The sequence below is a fragment of the Trichechus manatus genome, unplaced genomic scaffold (genome assembly GCF_000243295.1).
Source record: "Trichechus manatus latirostris isolate Lorelei unplaced genomic scaffold, TriManLat1.0 scaffold00011, whole genome shotgun sequence".
NCBI classification, from domain to species: domain Eukaryota; kingdom Metazoa; phylum Chordata; class Mammalia; order Sirenia; family Trichechidae; genus Trichechus; species Trichechus manatus.
Genome location: NW_004443947.1, coordinates 16,750,503 through 16,769,904, shown reverse-complemented (window position 1 = coordinate 16,769,904; position 19,402 = coordinate 16,750,503).

Sequence of the window (19,402 nt, the reverse complement as noted above, 5' to 3'; positions counted from 1 at the left end):
TATAATACAATATCACACACACACAGAATAAGGCAGTACTTATAAAATGTAGAAAATTTTTAATACTAGATTAATTTAATGAGTATTTCAAAGTATCAGTAGCAGTCAATCTTTACACAACAGTCTTTCAGGATAATCTTAGTTTGGAACGAGCTGTCAGGTTTTCTTTGTTCTTCAGGGAAATACACTTCGAGAGTGAGCCAGTTTTGAATATAAGTGCAGATTTATCATCTCTTCAGAGAAAAAACTCCATTAAATACTTAAATAAAAAAAGAACAAATAGCTTTCAGGAGATAATTGCTTGTATTATTATTTTTTTTTCTTCATGCTTTCTCTTTCCTTCCAATTCTAAAACACAGTAAGATTGGGATATCTATGATTTGTTTAAAAACATATAGGCTATAATTCTATCCATTGGACTTCTATTCACTCTCCTCAAAGTGCCTAGATATCCAGAATCAAGAACTTACACTCACTGGTTTCTATCCGGGGCACAGAACCATTACAGATGCCAGTGACGTGGTTATGAGACTAGATTTTTCTCTTCAGCACTGAAAATGTAGATAGAGGTGTATTTTATATTCTGAAACTAATAGTTAGAAGACTGAGCTTACTGATGCAGAAGCAAGTAATAGTGACTGGATTTAAGGGCAAGGCATGAGAAGTGAGTAGGACACAGAACAACTTGAACTGGCTGATTTGGTGGGTTATAGAGAGAAGAGTTGATGGCTTGTCTTCTCTTTCCCTCTAGCTCTTCTCTTTGACAGTCATCAGCACAAGAACTTTATTTGTTGGACTATTCCACCCCTTCAATTTTTCACTATGATTTGAAAAAATAAAAACTTACAGTGCTTTCCTTCACACTGATTGGAAGAAAGCGACACGATGGTGAAAATATTGCAGATTCTAGGGATAAGGATGAAAAAAAGTCTTTAAATTTCAAGTGATCCTTATTTGACACCTGAAAAGTAAATAACTAATAAGCTTTTGAAGGGATTTTCTTGGAAAAAATAGGGGTGAAGTACCATTATGCAGTTACAGATACATCGAAAGTAAAAATCTATAGATGATTAAATATTATTATATCATCATATGGCTCATGTCAGGCAAAGGGTTAATATTTGCTGATTATGATCAAATGTGTATGCCATAAATTTGAAATAGAAGCTGACAATCAAAGTGTTACATGTGGGGTAGTGAATTTGCAGAAATAAATTTGTTTGTTCAGTCCAATGTGATCTGTCTTGGTAAACATTTTTTTCCTATTTACAGTTGCTATTCCAAAAACAAAAGTGTAGTAATTATTTTACATTCATATTTTTAATGATGTTTTGAATTATTACAGACTGTGACAAACATACATTTGGGTATAATTATTAAAATATTGTTTTATCAGTTAAGGGCATGCACAAAGATCTACCTACAAAGATGTTCGTCATTAAATTGTGTATAGTAGAGAACAATTCAAAAAAATATAAATTCCAAACAATAGAAAAATTGGTTTGATAAAATATCACTTAAATATGAAGGCATAAAAATAATGCCATATAAATGTTATTAATGTCACTGAATTGTATACTTAAGACTGATTGAAACAGTAAAAAAAAAATTGTGATATATACTTTACCACAGATAATGCCATAAAGAATATTTAATGGCATGGAAATATATACTATATTAGATAAGAAAGCATTTTAACAAGATTATATACATATTACATTTGTAAAAAAATGTAGAAATGTAAGAGAAATGACATAGAAGAACACAATGGTAAATAGAGATTTTCTCTGGGTGAGGAAGCTGCATATTATTTTATTTTTTACTTTTTCTTTTTAGTGTTTTCAATAATAATTCTATAGTGAACACGTTACTTTTATAAAAGTTGCTTTTTAATGGAGAAATATAATTACTGCTATAATTTAAAAGCTCTATTTATTATTTTACATAATTCACATGGATGTTTTCTGTATACAATTTCCATGTAATTTTGTACTAAATTATAATTTTCTTCCTTATATCTATCCTTTATCACCTCAAACCAAACTAAATTGGAAGCTAGATATTAAAATGTTTAAAACCAAATTCTTCTCAAAAACAATGTAAAATATAATCTAAAAATCAAATAAGCCCAACAAAATATTTTACTTTGTAGTCTTCATGCTAAAGATACCATACCCAGATGAGTAAGTTACAGCCTCTTTCCTCAAATGCCCACAAGTAAGAAAGAATGAAACAAATGTACTTAAAAATCACTGAGAGAAACAAGAAAAAGGGTTGTCAGAGAAATATGGTTTTAGATGTGACATGTTAAGGAATTTCTAAATGTTTGCCAAGAAAAATTCTAAAATGCAATACACATCGAGGAAACACATAAAGTACTAGCAGGCTAATACTATAAAAGTTAATATTATAATGACACCTCCAACTTATTTCTTTCAGGGTAATTATAAATAAATAAAATGTGTTCCATTCTGTTTGTTAGTTTAATGCTTTCCACAGCTCTACTTCCCTTAAAACCACACTCGCAGCTATTAATGGCTTATTCACATCCAGGGCTATATCAATTAGAGGAGCAAATTGGAAAACGGCAGGATGTAAATCAATCCTTTTTTGAAGATAGAGGGCAAGTAGATGAACCAATACATAGTCCCTAAAGTCTTAGCAGCAAAAAAAATTTGAAAAACAAACAAAAACAGCATAGCTTCTTTTTGATACTGACTTCTGTTTGCTTTAGTTTTTCTTTCTTTCTTTTGCTAGGATACTCTGATATATCTGATAAAGACAACGTTAAAAACAAATTTAAATTTTAACAATATAATATTCACTGTGAATGCTTGTCCCCTAAACTAGCAACAGTTATTCATATAAATTAAGCATGAGTAATTCATTAATCTTATAGTAACTTTGACTACACCATATTCAGAATATATTTTTGTTAGTCACTCCAAAATAAATGTCCAAGTGTGAGCAGTTGAGAAGACCAACTAAAATTGGAAGATATTAAATCTCTTTATCAGAAAATTCACGAGTTTTTTTTTTAAGGTATAATGAGAATTTAACTAGAATTTGTCGTAAGTCATCGAATATTAATGACTGCCTGTTTTCCCTCTACCTTGTCCCATTTATCCCCATATTTATATAAAACAAGTTCTGTTTCCTAGTTGTATAACTGGAAATTATCCAGTTGGACAAAGACCAGAACTACCACAATGTTGTATTCATTACCTAGAGCATTGCTGGCCTTCAGTCAATGTTAAATATCAATAACAATAAAAGTTTCCGTAAGCCAAGCCGGAAGAAGAACAAAGGAATAGGAGCAATCACTCACTTCAACACCAACAACTTCACCCTTATCAGAAAAAGTCATCCACAGGAGAAGAAGGAAGGTAGACTTTTTCATCTAGTTCAGACCCTACTCCCTCTGGAGTTAGCTAGACTACGTGATGATAGTTTTGTGGTGAATGAACAGTAAGCTCTACAATCCTCCAGGAAAAGAATTGAGACCATTTAACATTAAACCTCTCAAAGTGCTTTATTTTAATGACTTTGTTGTTGTTAGAGACAAAGGTGAATTCTAAACTGGGCTGCAAATGTTACCCTGGCATCTTAAATTTGCACCATTTTCTCTGTCACTCTCAGACCATCAAAGGGACAGAGAGTAATGGTCATTACATGAAAAAAAAATCAGGTTTTGCAAAAAGCTCCATTTCCAGATTGGCTTTCATATCATGTATTCTGGGGTTGCCTTCTGACAATATATGGGAAAAATATCAAGTGTTCCCAAACAACCTTGGCAAAACTGTAACTGTCAAATCTCTAGCAGAAAACCTAAGTTGTATTTGGCAACCATTAACAAAATGGGTAGGTTTTGGCAAGACTGACAATCTTATGCTTTTTTGTGTACAATGAAACAAAACAAAACCGTAATAACTCCTTTATATAGTCTCAATCTATATCATAAAAAGTAACATTTCCTGTAATACAATTGTCCTTTTTTTTTTCCATTTGTTGTTTTTAATGTCATTCTTGTTACTTTCTATTGTTATCCTTCAGGATGATAGAAGCAAAGAAAAATGCTTGCACTAATTTTGATGCTATAGTTGTCCTTCACTTGCATTACCTCAAAACATCCTATCTTGCATCTGAAAGGCTACATTTATTCCAGTCGTTTCCTGCTTTGTTACAATTCCTGTGGAAACACGATGTAACTACAAGACTAGTTCTGAAGCCCTGTAGTGCATTAATTAAAGAATGCTGAAGGGAACTAAAGATGATTGCTAAGGTTTAATTGATCTATTTTTTGGGGATCAACAGTCATCAAGAGGTTATAATCCGTTACAAACACCCATGTACACAAGAAACCTGGTATTAATAGAATGTACCAAATACAAATGAGGGGAAAAAAAAGTCATACTTAGTAATTGGATAATATCCACAAAATAAAAACTATATACATTTACAGTAGGAAGAAAAAAATTGTCCCTACACATTGACTAGTTCACATAGTGAGTATTCTTACACTTGGACTCTATAAAATGATTATCTTGTTTATGAAAGTGTTGACATTTAGGTAACTATCGCTGGGGTCTGGCAAACTGGCACTGCTATCTGGGTTCCATCCTTTGTGCGATCCCACCTGCTGTTACAGGTTGCGGGCAGCTGCTGTGCAGAGACCAAACAGGAGGCATGGAGAGGAAAGGTGGTCTCTCCACCATCTGGTGATCAAAGACACTTGAGGGGCTCATATTATGTCACAAGCTTCTCTGCCATCATATGACAGGAACTTGGACAAACATCCTCTCTCCATTCCTCCCAGTCCTCTTGAGACAGCATGTGGGATGTGTGAGTATGTCCCTCTGTATGCATATTTAGACTTTCCAACTCACTCTCAAGAGAGCAGCCAGAATCATCTTTACAGAACATAAATTGGATCATGTCACACCCCTGTTTTCTGACTGCATTTAAAACAGAATTCAAACTCCTTCAGTTACAAGACCTTCCCTGATTTGGCTGCTGTCTAATAGTAATTTCTTTTCACACCACTTTTCCACTATGCTCCAATACCTCTGTTCTCGTTTTTGGTTCTTGAATAAGCCAAGATTTTTCCCACTGGAGACTTTGCCCTCCCTCTTCCTTATTCACAGACATTGTTTCTCCACGTTTTGGTATGGCTCCTACTTTCCGCCCTACAGGCCTTGACTCAGATGTCACCTTCTCAGGGAGATCTTCCTTGACCACTCTCCCTAAAGTAACATGCAGTTATTTCTTTATCACCTTAAGTACTTGCTCATGTGCTCATCATAATCTAGAATTATTTTGTCATTTTTCAAGTTGTTTTTTCATTTTTACTTTTCAGGTGCTCTCACTTGAATGAAGCTTCTTGAGGGTGGCAACCGTGTACCTTTTATTTACTCTTGGTGGAACCACAATGGATTTATTGGTTGTTGGATGAGTACATGAAAAGATAACTGAGTGGCTGAATTATTTAATTATTTAATAAGTACTAGGATTCAGCAGTCTTTGAATTTAATTAATTCAGATAATAAGTTGTTTGAGTATAATTTATGTAAGTCTCACTTTCAATCAAAGTTGACCTATAAAAAAGGAAATGTTTCTCTTTATTTATTTCCTAGAATTTATAGGCCAAAGGTAAGCAAGAAATTATATATATAGATACAAGATAAACAGATAGATAGCTGCCACTGAGCCAACGCCTACTCATAGTAACCTTATGTACAACAGAGTGAAAGACTGCCTGGTCTTGTATCATTTTCATGATTGCCAGCATGTTCGAGTCCATTGTTGAGGCTATTGTGACAATCCGTCTCACCAAGGTCTCCCTAACCCTCATTGGACCTCTACTTCACCAAACATAATGTGTTCCTCCGGCAACTGATCCCTCCTGATGACATGTTCAAAGCAAGTGCGTCAGACAGTGTTCTGTTGTGATCCATAAAGTTTTCATTGGCTAATTTTCATAAGCAGATTTCTAGAATTTTATTCCTCGTCTGTCTTACTCTGGAAGTTCCGCTAAAACCTATCTATCACAGGTGACCCCACTGGCATTGCTTCCATTATCACAGCAACACACAAACCACCACAGTATGAAAACTGGCAGATGGTGGTAGATATATATATACACACACACATATGTATACACAGGCACACACACACACAAACCAAAAACACATTGTCATCGAGTCAATTTTGACTCACAGTGGTCTTATAGGACAGAATAGAAATGCTCCCTAGGGTTTCCAAGGTTGTAAATCTGTATAAAAGCAGACTGCCACGTCTTTCTCTTGTGGAACAGCTGATGGGTTTGAACCACTGACCTTTTGGTTAACAGCCTGAATAATATACACATACATACATAGAGAAACAGAGAGAGAGCACCTATACTCTAGTTGTTATATGTACACTATTTAATTCAACCATCTTAACTGTCATGTGCAGAGGCATTCTACAGATGGGGACACAGAATTCAAGAAGTGTTAAATATTTAGATCCCTCTACTAGTAAGTGATAAAGCTCAGATTCAGATATGAATCTATTTGACTCCTTGGACTGATTTTACATTACATCTCCTCTGCTTTTATTGTGAAGGATAAATAACATTAGGTAGAATCTATAAATACTTAATCCACTTAAACATTTTTTTGCTATGTGGATTAAAAAAAAGGTAGGCTTATACTTTGCATCTTTGCATGTCACGACATCAGTAAGTCTAGTCAAACAAATAATGAGAAATAAAACCATTAGGCACTCTGTAGTATTTTTTGGCATTAAGATTATGATTTTGAATTGTTCAGGTAGCTTGCTGTTACATCAGGTGAACAGAACTTAAAATAATCACTTCCAGAAAAATCAACTATATAAGCTTAGCTTACTAAATTATGCTCAAGTGATCAGAAAGAATGAGCTCACTGCTAAGGGAATACATCATATTACCAGAGGATGTTTTATTCATTGCAGCCATCTATCCAATTATGAAATCTATATTTTTTTTTTTACTGTTACTGGTCATAATAATGAACAATAATATTTGCTTATAATTTAATGTCTTATACTATCATAAGTGAAAATGAGAAAATTTCCCCTGGGCAGGGGGTGGGGGGCTGCTGAGGACTGAAATTCCCTATTAGTAAATAAATATTTGTTTCACTATATTATGAAGGTTTAAATTTTCTAGTAACACTTTTGTGAAGGTAGTCTTTCTAAATAAGTCACTGTTAAGAACATATATTAAGGTGAAAAGTAAACTTATAGCACAAAGTAGCTTCTTTGTTACGTACTTTAAAACCTGGGCGAGACTACAGGGAAAAGAAGAGGTAGGAAGATTCTCACAGAAATAAACAGATATAGACTTAGGATAAACAAGAGAGACCGATATTCTGTCATTTTGCAGATGATGGAATACTAATTCTCCATTTTTTTTCTCAGAAGTAGTTATGGAGAATAAAGCACTTCTGGAATGGTGGAGTAGGGATCTTTGAAAATCATCTCCAAGTTAAAGCAATGAGAAGACTGGCAAAAATTGTCAAAATCGACTTTTTAAGGGTTCTGTTAATTAACCAAGGTTTTCTTATTAAACAAAATGGCTGATAATGGTAAGAAAAGTGAGCTTGGTAGCATTTTAACTTGTCCTATTCACATCCTCCTCTTCACAGCTCTATCATAGCCTTGAAAACACAGCAGTTCAGCAGTCACTAAAGGGAACTGAATGGCTTTGGGGTTTTCCAAAAAATAGCATCCCCAGATAATTATCACTGTTTTTATGCTTCTGGAAGTGCCTTGGAAAAGGCCCATTCACAGGATTTATAGAGCTTATCTTTATTTGACCTGACTCAGTTGGGATAACCCTCATCCCCAAGATGTCATTGGAAAACAATCAGAAACAATTGTTTAATATTGCAGCTTCTTGAGGTTGTGATACTAATTGGTGCAAGCAAGATGTTAGCTAAAACACACACATAAAAGGAAAATCTGGGGAATGAGATGTCCATAAGGGACACTGAATGTCTTCAGCATTATCTCTGGAGATGTAGAAGGCCACACACATGTCCACAGCTTTGTGTGTACCCAAGAAAGACCTGTAACAGTCCTAATGTCTCACTTCTGGCTGATCTTGACACTCTGTATAAGCGGAAATTACAGGGTAAGGAAGAGTTGTAAACTGCAGTATCGTTGAACGTGTGAGTCAACTTAAGCACATAAAACCCCTTGTCAAAAGGTGCAAGACTTATTTTGGTCAAGAGATTTAAAAAAATCCATGAAAAGTCACTCACTGACCACAAAGCTAACTGAAAAGATATTTCAGTGGAAACCCATGATAAAGAATACAAACTTTACAGAATTTTGTAATTAAAGTCACTAAACAAACTGTAGCAGCATCAACAACAACCAAAATTGAAGTAATAACAAACCCTAGTGATGTAAGGTTGTCATTTACAGTGTCCAATTTCCAACAACAACAACGAATGAGACAAAGAAAGAGGAATGTATAGCCTGTACACAGGAGAGGGGAAAAAAAGAAAAAGAAAACCCCCCATAGAAACGGTCCTTGAGAAAGCCCAAATATTGGACTTTACAAAGATTTTATATGTTATTGTTAAGTGCCTTTGAGTCGCCTCCTATTCATAGTGACCTTATGTATAGCAGAATGAAACGTTGCCCGATCCTAACTATTCTCACAATCATTGCTATGTTTGAGCCCATTGTTGCAGCTACTGTCAATCCATCTCACTGAAAATCTACCTCTTTTCTGCTGACCTTCTATTTTACCAAGCATGATGTCCTTCTCCAGTAGTTAGTCTCTTCTGATGACATGTCTAAAGTAAGCAAAACAGTCTCACCATCCTTGCTTCTAAGGAACATTCTGGCTGTACTTCCTCCAAGACACATTTGTTCCTTCTTGTGGCAGTCCATAGTATTTTCAATATTCTTTGCCAACACCACAATTCAAATATGTCAATTCTTCTTTGATCTTCCTTTTTATGAATATGAGGCGATTGAAAATACCATGACTTGGATCGAGTGAACCTTAGTCATCCTTATGACATCTTTGCTTTTTGCCACAGTTTTGTCCAATCCAATATGCTGTTTGATTTCTTGATTGTTGCTTCTATGGGCATTGATTGTTGATCCAATAAGAATGAAATCCTTGACAACTTAAATTTCTTTGCCATTTATCATGATGTTTTTTATTGGTCCAGGTGTATTTTTGTTTTCTTTATGTTCAGATGTGATCAGTATTGAGGGCTGTAGTCTTTTACCTTCAAATCATCTTAACTTTTGGCAAACAAAGTTGTTAGCCTGCATATCTCCTGTTGTTAATGAGTCTTCCTCCAATCCTGATGCTGTGTTCTTCTTTATATAGCCCAACTACTGAGATTATTTGTTCAACATATAGATTAGAATAAGTAAGGTGAAAAAAACACTGTTCTGCTGCCCACATTTTCCAATTTTAAACCAGGCAGTGTCCCTTGTTTTTGTTTGAATGACTGCTTCTTGATTCATGTACAGGTTCCACATGAGCCTAATTAAGTGTTCTGAAATTACCATTCTTTGCAATGTTGTCCATAATTTTTTATGAGACACACAGTCGAATGACTTTGTATAATCAAGGATTACCTGTGTTTTATCAGGACTTCCCATAAGCTACTATAAATTTGTTCAATGAACTACAGAAACCCATATTTAAAGAATTAAGACAAGTATAATAATGCTGTCACATCAAATATATAATATCAAAAACCAGGTTGAAATTATAAAGAAGAACCAAGTGCAAATTCTGGAGTTGAAAAGCATAATAACTAAAATAAAAAATTCACTGGGGTGGGGGTGGAGGGGTCTCAACAGAAGACTTCAGAAACAGAAGACTTCAGCAACAGAAGAAAGAATCAGCAAATTTGAAGCTGGGTCAATTGGAATTATCCAATCTGAGGAATATAAAGAAAAAAGAACAAAGGAAAATGAGCAGAGCCTCAGAGACTTGTGGGACATCATCAAGCATACCAACATTCACATAATAGAAGTCCCAGGAAGAGAGCATCGAGAGAAAGAGGCAGAATAAATATTTTAAAATAATGACCTAAAACTTCCTAAAGTGAGAAAAAAATAATAATCTACACATCCAAATTTAAATATATATACATTTATATATTTATATGTGAGTATTGTGTATGTGGAGCCCTGGTGGCACAGTAGTTAAGAACTCGGCTGCTAACCAAAAGGTCAGCAGTTTGAATCCACCAGCCACTCCTTGGAAATCCTAGGGAGCAGCTCTACTCTGTCCTTTAGGGTCACTCTGAGTAGGAAATGACTTAGAACACAATTTTCACCAATTCAACATTTTTAGATGTACAGCTTAGTAATATAATTTACATTAATCGGTTGGCAACCATTATCCTTAAACGATGCCAAAATTCCCATCACCGTAAATAGAAACTCACTGCTTCCCAAATAATGGCTCCCCTTCTCCCCTTCCTTTCTGCCCCTGGTTACCACTAATAAACTTTTGGTCTCTATGTATTTGCATATCCTTGCCATTTTACATAAGTGAGGTCAAACAATATTCGTCCTCTTATGATAGACTTATTTCATTCAGCATAATATCTTCAAGGTTCATCCATGCTGTAGCATGTATCAGGACTTCATTTCTCTTTCTGGCTGAGTAGTATTACATTGTATGTGTATACCACATTTTACTTTTCCGTTCGTCCACTGATGGATTTTTAGGTTATTTCCATCTTTTGGATATTGTGAATAGTGCTGCAATGAACACTGGTGTACATATTTGTTCATGTTGCTGCTCTCAATTCCCTGTGGCATATAACTAGGATTGGGATTGCTGGCTCGTATCAATTGGCTTAATATTGCTTATCAGTACTTCTGTTCTACCTCCTAGTTCATTGTGTAGTAACTGGGTTCTTAACAGCTAGTAAGCAACTATCCAAAGTAAAATAATTGGTCTTCATTCACCTGAAGCAAACAGGAGGAAGGAGAGTCAAGAATTATAGGAGGAAACTGAATGCATGTCTGGTTGCCTCCATTTCCCATGTGACCAGAAGAACTGAATGGTGTCCAGCTACCATTACTAAATATTTTGTTCAAAGATTCCATAGAAGAATCTTGATCAAAAAGAGGAAAATGCAGAAAAGAATTTTAAATTTTCACAGAATCTAGACTTTATAGAGCCATCGAGCCTGGATGAATCCCCAAAACTATTGACCTGAGATCATCTTTAAACCTTAAACCAAAAATATCCCCTTAAGTCTTCTTAAAACTAAATAATAGTTTAGCTTAATTAGTAAAGTATATCTGCTTTGAGCATTGTGCTCTTTTAAAGAATTATCTCTCTGAGATCCAATTGACAAGAGCAACTTGAAAAGTTAGATAGAAAGCTTACGAGGCAGTAATAACCACTTCAGATAACAGTGGTGGAAAAATTTGGAAAAGGATAGCCAGAATGGTAGCACAACTTAAAGAATGTAATCAATGTGACTGAATTATAAATGTAGAAATTATTGAAATTGTGTATCTTAGGCTGTGTATACTTTCACCAAAATAAAAAAAAACTAAAAATGAAAGAGAAATTAAAACTTGCCAAGATTAAAAACAAACCAAAAAAGCTGAGAGAAGTTTGTTGCTAGCCAACATGCCATACAAGAAATACTAAAGGGAATCCTTCATGCTGAAATGAAATGACACTTGACTGTAACTGGAATCCACACAAAGAAATAAAGGTCACTGGGAAAGGAAATTGCATAGATAAACATAGAACACAGTATAAATGTTTGTAACTCTTCGCTTCTCCTATCTGATTTAAAACACAACATAAATTAAAATAATAAAACTATACTGATGAGCTTATAACATATAAAAACGTATGACAATATTGTTATTAGGTGCCATCGAACTGGTTCCAACTCATAGCAACCCTGTGTACAACAGAACAAAACACTGCCTGGTCCTGCACCATCTTCACAATTGTTTTTACGCTTGAGCCCATTGTTGCAGCAATATTAGTACAAAGGAAAAGAAGATATTTTGAAGGAAACTTTTTGTATATCATTGAAGTTATTTGGTATTAATCTGAAGTTGGTTCCTTTAAGGCACTACCTTTAATTCCCAGAGCAAACACTTAAAAAATGATTTTTTTTTAAATACACTGAAAGAAACAGAAGGATTTGTCACTGGAAAATTAGGTTAGGACCTAAGGAATCAGTCTTGTTTATATCAGTGGATTGCAATGATTGTAAGTATAGGGCAAAAACAAAACAAGAAAAATTATTAAACACACACAACTGCTGATTCATCTTTTTATCATTTCAGAGTACATTGTCATTACAAATTATATTTCTTAGACATACCATACAGTCTATTAGGTCTTAATCTTTAAAATGAAATAGAGGTTTTTTCCTGTTTAAAGTAAACACTGATGTAGCAAATGCCAGGTGAGCCCAACCTAACTAGCTTCCTGGCCTTCAGCGATGAGAATTTTCAGAAACACGAATCCCTATTCAAGGACCCTTGAGCCCACGCTTAGCATCAATGTGTTCCAGAAGTGTGGGTACCCTGCCATGTACTGTTTTCCTGTGGAATTTCTCTGTAGATTATGTGATTTAACAATTGTTAACCTTTGGGATGAAATACGATTTTAACAGTCTATGTCAAGTTCTGATTGCCCAGACTGAGCAGTTTATCTGAAAACTTATTCATGATTTTTTTTTTTTTTTTTTTTTTTTTTTTTTAAATAACAGTAAAAGCAGCAGCAGTTAACATTTTGGAGTAGTTATTCTGTACCAGGTTCTGTATACCTTATCTCATTAAACTCATTTTGGTACTACTTTTATCCCTCCTTCTACAGATGAGGAGACTAAAGCTCTGAGAGTGTAAATCAACTATACACCATTAAACCAGTCCCAGTGAGATTTCCAGATGCCTTGGATGATATCTCAGAATTGAATGAGGATTTTGATTTTCACATTATTTAAATCCCTGCTGCTTCAAAACGTTGACGTTTGAGAATAATACCCTGGTAAAGGACTCTTGACTTTTTTGGGTCCAAACCTGGCCTTGACTGATTTTGTTTGATTAACACAGTGTAGAAGAAACAGATTTTTAATGCTTTGAGGTCAGGGAGTAGTTTCCATTCCCACACAAGCCGCACCTTGTTATCATATACCCCTCTAGGTCACATATTATTATTGAAGACATTTGAGATTATTACGCCTTCCTGACACATAGACACAATCAACAGAGTTTCCGCCCAGGTGGTCCTCTTTGTTCCCCTTTTTGTACTCGGTTTAACCTCTGTTATAATGATGATTTCATTGGCTGAGCCCATAATCATTCCATCATTTTCATTTTTTAATAAAAATCCTTTTACCTCAGACTATGTTAATATGGTCACAACACCTACTTCTTTAATGTGACTCTTTTGAACATTACGTTGTGATTTTAATAGAAAATCGTGTTAAGAAAAGAGAGACAAGGAAAGCTAATTTCCCAACATGGTATTTCAGACTGTTGGGCTAGTATGAGGTACTTTTTAGGGTATGGAGATTTCAGTGAGTTTTTCAAATCACAATTTGTTGATGTCCATTTCTGTATACAATAAAGCCTAGAAAATACCCCAGTCTGCTGTTGAACCTTTTCTATTAGGCTAATTTCCTCTTTTAGTTGAATCATTGACATTCTTTCCCTCAGCTAAACTGGAAACAAGAATTATACTAAGTGATATTTCTTCTTATATTTATAAAATGGGAAGAATTAGTGCTTTAGTATTTTCCCCTTTTAAGAACTTTGACCTGTTTTCAAAAAGATACTCATTTAAGCAGTGGATAGTAATGTATTTTAGAAACAGACTTGTATGAGTAGTAATTTATGTGCTGCAATTTACTTACACATAATTAAATTTCTTAGCAGGTTCTAAAATTTACTTGGAATTTTTTGTTTTATGGGTCTAATTTCTATAAAACAAAATCAGAGAAAGTATAGACACTGTTTATTAATACATGATTTCTTTCTTATTTGCTCTGTGTTTGATGTAAATGGTGGCAGAGCTATTTTGTTCTAACTTCCTTAATGAAATTCCTTTGGAATACTTTTATAATCTGCAAGAGCTATATTATATCTTCCATGCCAGAGAACAACCATATCATAATGAAAACATTGGCCTTCTTGTCAGTTTTCAACTTTTTAATCTTTTAGAATTTAGATCAAATTCTCTGCCTGAATTGACAGTCCTTGCCTAATCCTTCCAATTTCTGGGAGCTTTACACATTATCATCTTAACATTTAATGGAGTATAACTACACACAGTGCAGACATAAATCCAAAATGCCAATAATTAAAAAGAATAAATCCATTTTTTTCTAGCGATGTATATTGATACCTAAGACTTTACCAAAATTAGTTGAGGAATTTCCTAAAAAACAATGAAATACTGTTTGTGATGCATTTCTTCCATGTTTTTGTCAATTACCAAGTGCCTAGTCCAAGGCATATTTACAAATGAAATATTTATCCTCCTTGTAATCACTTTTTTAAAGTTAGGTAAAAATATATTACTTGTAATAAAATAAAGTGCTTAGTGATAAAGAAATGTTCTCTATCCTCTTTGGTTAACTTACTTAGAAGTGTGACTTTTTAAAAATTTCCTGACTCTGTTAGTAGCAGTAACCTAGTCTGAAATTATTTAGAGATGACTAATGCATAATTTCAAGACAAAATGGACTTGATTCTTCAGGAATTATGGATTTGTTAGTATGAAAAAACTTTACTAATGAACATACCAGCATATTATTATGTAACAATAATATTGATTAAACTTAGACTATCCTGGATTTTAGTATTCGGAAAGGGTGCTAAGTAAAGCAGTCTGTGATCCATGGAATCAATATTCTTTAAACTTCTGAACTTTTGTTCTAGTTTTGCCTACAATCAAAATGAGGATACTCAGTTTTATAGGATATTATTTAGATAATTTAATAAGGTGTGAATGTGTTTCAACTCTGCAGTGGATACACAAGATTTCCTTCAGTTTGCTATCTGATTTGGTTTCTTTGTTTTGATAGATAACCTCCAAATACTCACAATACCATTTTGTAAATTTCTTTTAGACTTTTCAGTAGCTTAGAGAAAAGTTCATGTGATTTCAGATTAACGTACCTAAATATAAATATTTTTATTGTCTTATCTTCTGAAAAAGATGTTGTGTATACCACAGAAAGAAAAGTTTCCTGATCCCTTGCAGCCAAAGTGCCCTAAATATTTGAACTGACACCATGAGAAAATAAAAAGTATACATTTGTCTTTATTTTTATATTTATATTTATATGTATATTGTTTATACTTACACTTATTTTAATATATTTATCTTTACATCTTCATATTTATATTTGAAGTGTATGCTTTTAAAAACATTATTCTTGTACTTATTGGGAGTTCTTTCTTATGTATTTCTTTAACCTTCTCCATCATTGTAGACAGAAAATACACACACACACACACACACACACACACACACACACATATATATAGCTTAGTAAAATTGGCCATGGCTACAAGCTGAAAAGAAATTGCAATCCTCAAAAAGCATAAATATTATGATCAAATTAATCTTCTTAAAATATGTCTAGTCAGAAGCATCATGCATCCCTCCACAAGAAAAATCCAAAAAAACCAAGCCACACAAAGAAAACAACAATCCTGAAACCCTAAGCATAAAATGAAGAGATAAAGAGCTCAGCCAAGCACCAAATGGAATAAGAAATTGACAGAGAACACAGAGTAAGGAGAGATACATGCAGAGGTCCCCTATCAGCTAATGCAGCACGGATCCACCATCTTGGACTCCTATAGGAGATGGTGAATGGGGGTATGGGTAAGCACCTTCACAGAGCTTCCAGCAGGAGACAGAACAACCAGTAACCAACGATATACGCTTTCCCACTCTCCACCCTCATTTGCCCCTACTAGGCCTCCTCTGCTTCCTGCGGCCACAGTCTCTTAGCCAAGAAGCACCAGCTTCACCCCAGTGCTGCTTGAATTCCACCCACCTGCACTGGTTGAGTGCCATTTGTTGGCTGCTGGTGTTGCTTTTTCCACTTCTTTTGATTTCTTCCATATGTCTCACCACCTTCCCCTCCTTTCTGTCAAATACTTGGCTCTGTGAGCCATCTTTGCTTCTTCCTGAAAGGCCGTGAAATGCTGCTCGAATGTGAACCTGCTTCCTGGCCCGTGCTGCCATGCTGGTAGTATCCTGGGGCTTTTGGTTTGTTTGTTTTAAATTGTTTCTTTGTTTTATTTTTCTTTTCTCAAATTGGGAGCCCATTCTAGCCAGGCAGTACTGAGCAGCTTGTGACCTACCCACTCAGTTTTCCCAGATGCACAGAGGGATCCCTGAGGGCATTTCTTTTTTCCTGTTTTTTTTGGGGTGGTGGTGGTGGTGGTTTCTTGTTCTTTTTTTTATTATTTGTTTGTTTTGTTCTCTTTTCTCTTTTTCCCTTTTTGTCTTTCTTCATTACTCAGTTTCTTGTCTCTCTGTACTTACCTTCTCTTCCTGTCTCCTGAATACCTGGTGCTGAGTGACACCTCTACCCCTTCTAGCCAGGCAGTACTTCACGGCCTGGGAGCAATTTCACCAGATCTCGAAGCCACACGAGTGAGATCCCTGGGAGCTTTTCTTTTCTTTATTCTTTCTAATTTTATTTATGCTTTTTTTTTCTTTTTTTCTTCTTCTTCTCCTTTTTGTTTTTCTACATTTCTCAGTCTCTCATCTCTCCACTCCAATGACAAGCTCCCTTAGCACTCCTTTTTGTTTGTTTGTATGTTTTCTGATCCTGTTCCTCTCTCCTTTTTCTCCTCTTTCTCCTCTTTCCCACAACCATCTCGACTCCACACATCACAATCTCCCCCGTCCATCCTGCACACCTTCACCGTGCACTGAACATCACATCCCCAAGTAGCACAGGCACAGCCTACCAGAACCTGCCCTGCACGGATTCCCGGCCTGCCCTGTTGGCCGTAGTAAGTGCAACAAACAACCCACCCCAGTAACTCCTCTTCAGCTAGACCTGCCCTGCTGTATCATATCTGAGCAACTGACCCTGCCAATTAGAGGAGATGAAAAGTATTGTGCCAACAGACAAGCAAACAACAAAGAAAGCACAGCAAGCCTGCTCAGACATAGCCAAAAACAACAAAAAAGTAGGGTGAAACAAACAAATCTACAATCAATAATTGAGGAAAATAACTACTGAATGCCCCGAAGACAGCAGACAATATCAAAACATTTACAAAAACAGGACAGGATGGTTCCAGTAGGTGTCCAAAATAAAACACCAGATGACTTTCCAGTAGAAGAAACGGCACTAGAACTACCTGATAAGGAATTCAAATCTCTAATATTCAGAGCTATCCAAGAGTTGAAGCAAAAAGCAGACAAAAGTTAGGGAAAAAAAGACAAATTTATGGTACAGGCAGACAAATTCATGGAAAATAGAGACAAAAAAAGGAAAAATTCAGGAAAATAATGCAGGAACAAAATACCAAAATAAATTCAGAATTAGAAATCATACAAAAACAACAATTAGAAATCCAAAAGAAAAACAACAACGTTTCAGAAATGGACAGGGTCATAGAAGGACTGAGGAGCAGGTTTGAAACAGTGGAAGATGGGATCAGTGAAATTGAAGACAAACTCTTGGATACGACTCTGTTTGAGGAAAAATCAGAAAAAAGAATGAAGAAAAATGAAGAGACCGTGAGAATTATGTGAGATACAATCAAAAGCAAGAATTAGTGAGTGATCAGAGTTCCAGAAAAGAAGGAGAAAACAGAAAACACAGAGAAGATCATTGAAGAACTGCTGACAGAAAACTTCCCCAATATCATTAAAGATGAAAAGTTGGTGATCCAAGAAGCTCAACTAACCCCATATAGGATAGACACCAAAAGAAAATCACCAAGGCATATCATAATCACACTCGCCAAAACCAAAGACAAACAAAGAATCCTGAGAGCAGCTTGAGAAAAACAAAAAGTCACATACAGAGGAGAAACAATAACACTAAGCTCAGATTATTCAGCAGAAACCATGCAGGCAAGAAGGTAATGGGATAACATATATAAAACACTGAAAGAAAAGAATTGCCAGCCAAGAATAATATATCTTGCAAAACTCTCATTCAAATATGATGGTGAAATTAGGACATTTCCAGACACAAAGAAATTAAGGGAATATATAAAAACCAACATAAACTTACAAGAATTATTAAAAGGAGTCCTTTGATCTGAGAACAAACAACATCAGACCACAGGCTGAATCTAGGACATAGGATTGTACTAGCCAGATACCAACCCAGAAAATGAACTCTTAAGGACTATCCAAAACCAAAAGAATTACAACAGGGAACCAGGGAGGTTCATCTGTAAATGACAACAACATCAGAACAATAAAAGAGGGAATAAATGGTGTAGGTATAGAACTTTCCAATGGAGAGGAAGGCAAGGCATTACCAAGTAATAATAGACTAGTTCAAACCTGGGAAGATACAGGTAAATTTCATGGTAACCACAAACAAAGTTAACAAATCTACTCATCAAAATAAAGAGGAAAAACATAAAGTCTCAGTAAAAACAAAATCTACAAAAACAAAAGAAATAAAAAAAAAAAATCTACAAACAAAAGGAATTCCTTACAGGTGAGTAAGAGGAAAAAAGAAAATGTCAGCACCACGAAAAAAAAGCACTACAAAATGACAGCAATAAATTCACACCTATCAATAATTACACTGAATGTAAATGGCCTAAATGCACCCATAAAGAGACAAAGAGTGACATAAGGATAAAAAAACTGGATCCATCTACATGCTGTCTACAAGAGACATACCTTAGAAACAAAGATGTAAATTTGTTTAAAATCAAAGGATGGGAAAACATATATTAAGCAAACAACTACCAAAATAGAGCAGAAGTGTCAATACTAATCTCAAATAAAATAGACTTTAAGACAAAATCCACCATAAAAGACAAAGAAGGACACTATATAATGATTAAAAGGATGATCCATCAGGAAGACATAACCACAATAAACATCTATGTACCCAATGACAGAGCTCCAAAATACATAAAACAAACTCTAACAGCACTGAAAAGAGAAATCGACAGTTCTACAATAATAATAGGAGAGTTCAACACACCACTCTCAGTAAAGGACAGAACATCTAGAAAGAAACTCAACAAAGATACAGAAGACCTAAAGGACACAATCAGCCAACTTGACCTCATAGTCATATATAGAACACTCCACACTACAGCTGCAAAGTACACATTGTTTTCCAATTCACATGGAACGTTCTCCAGAATAGACCACATCTTAGGCCACAGAGCA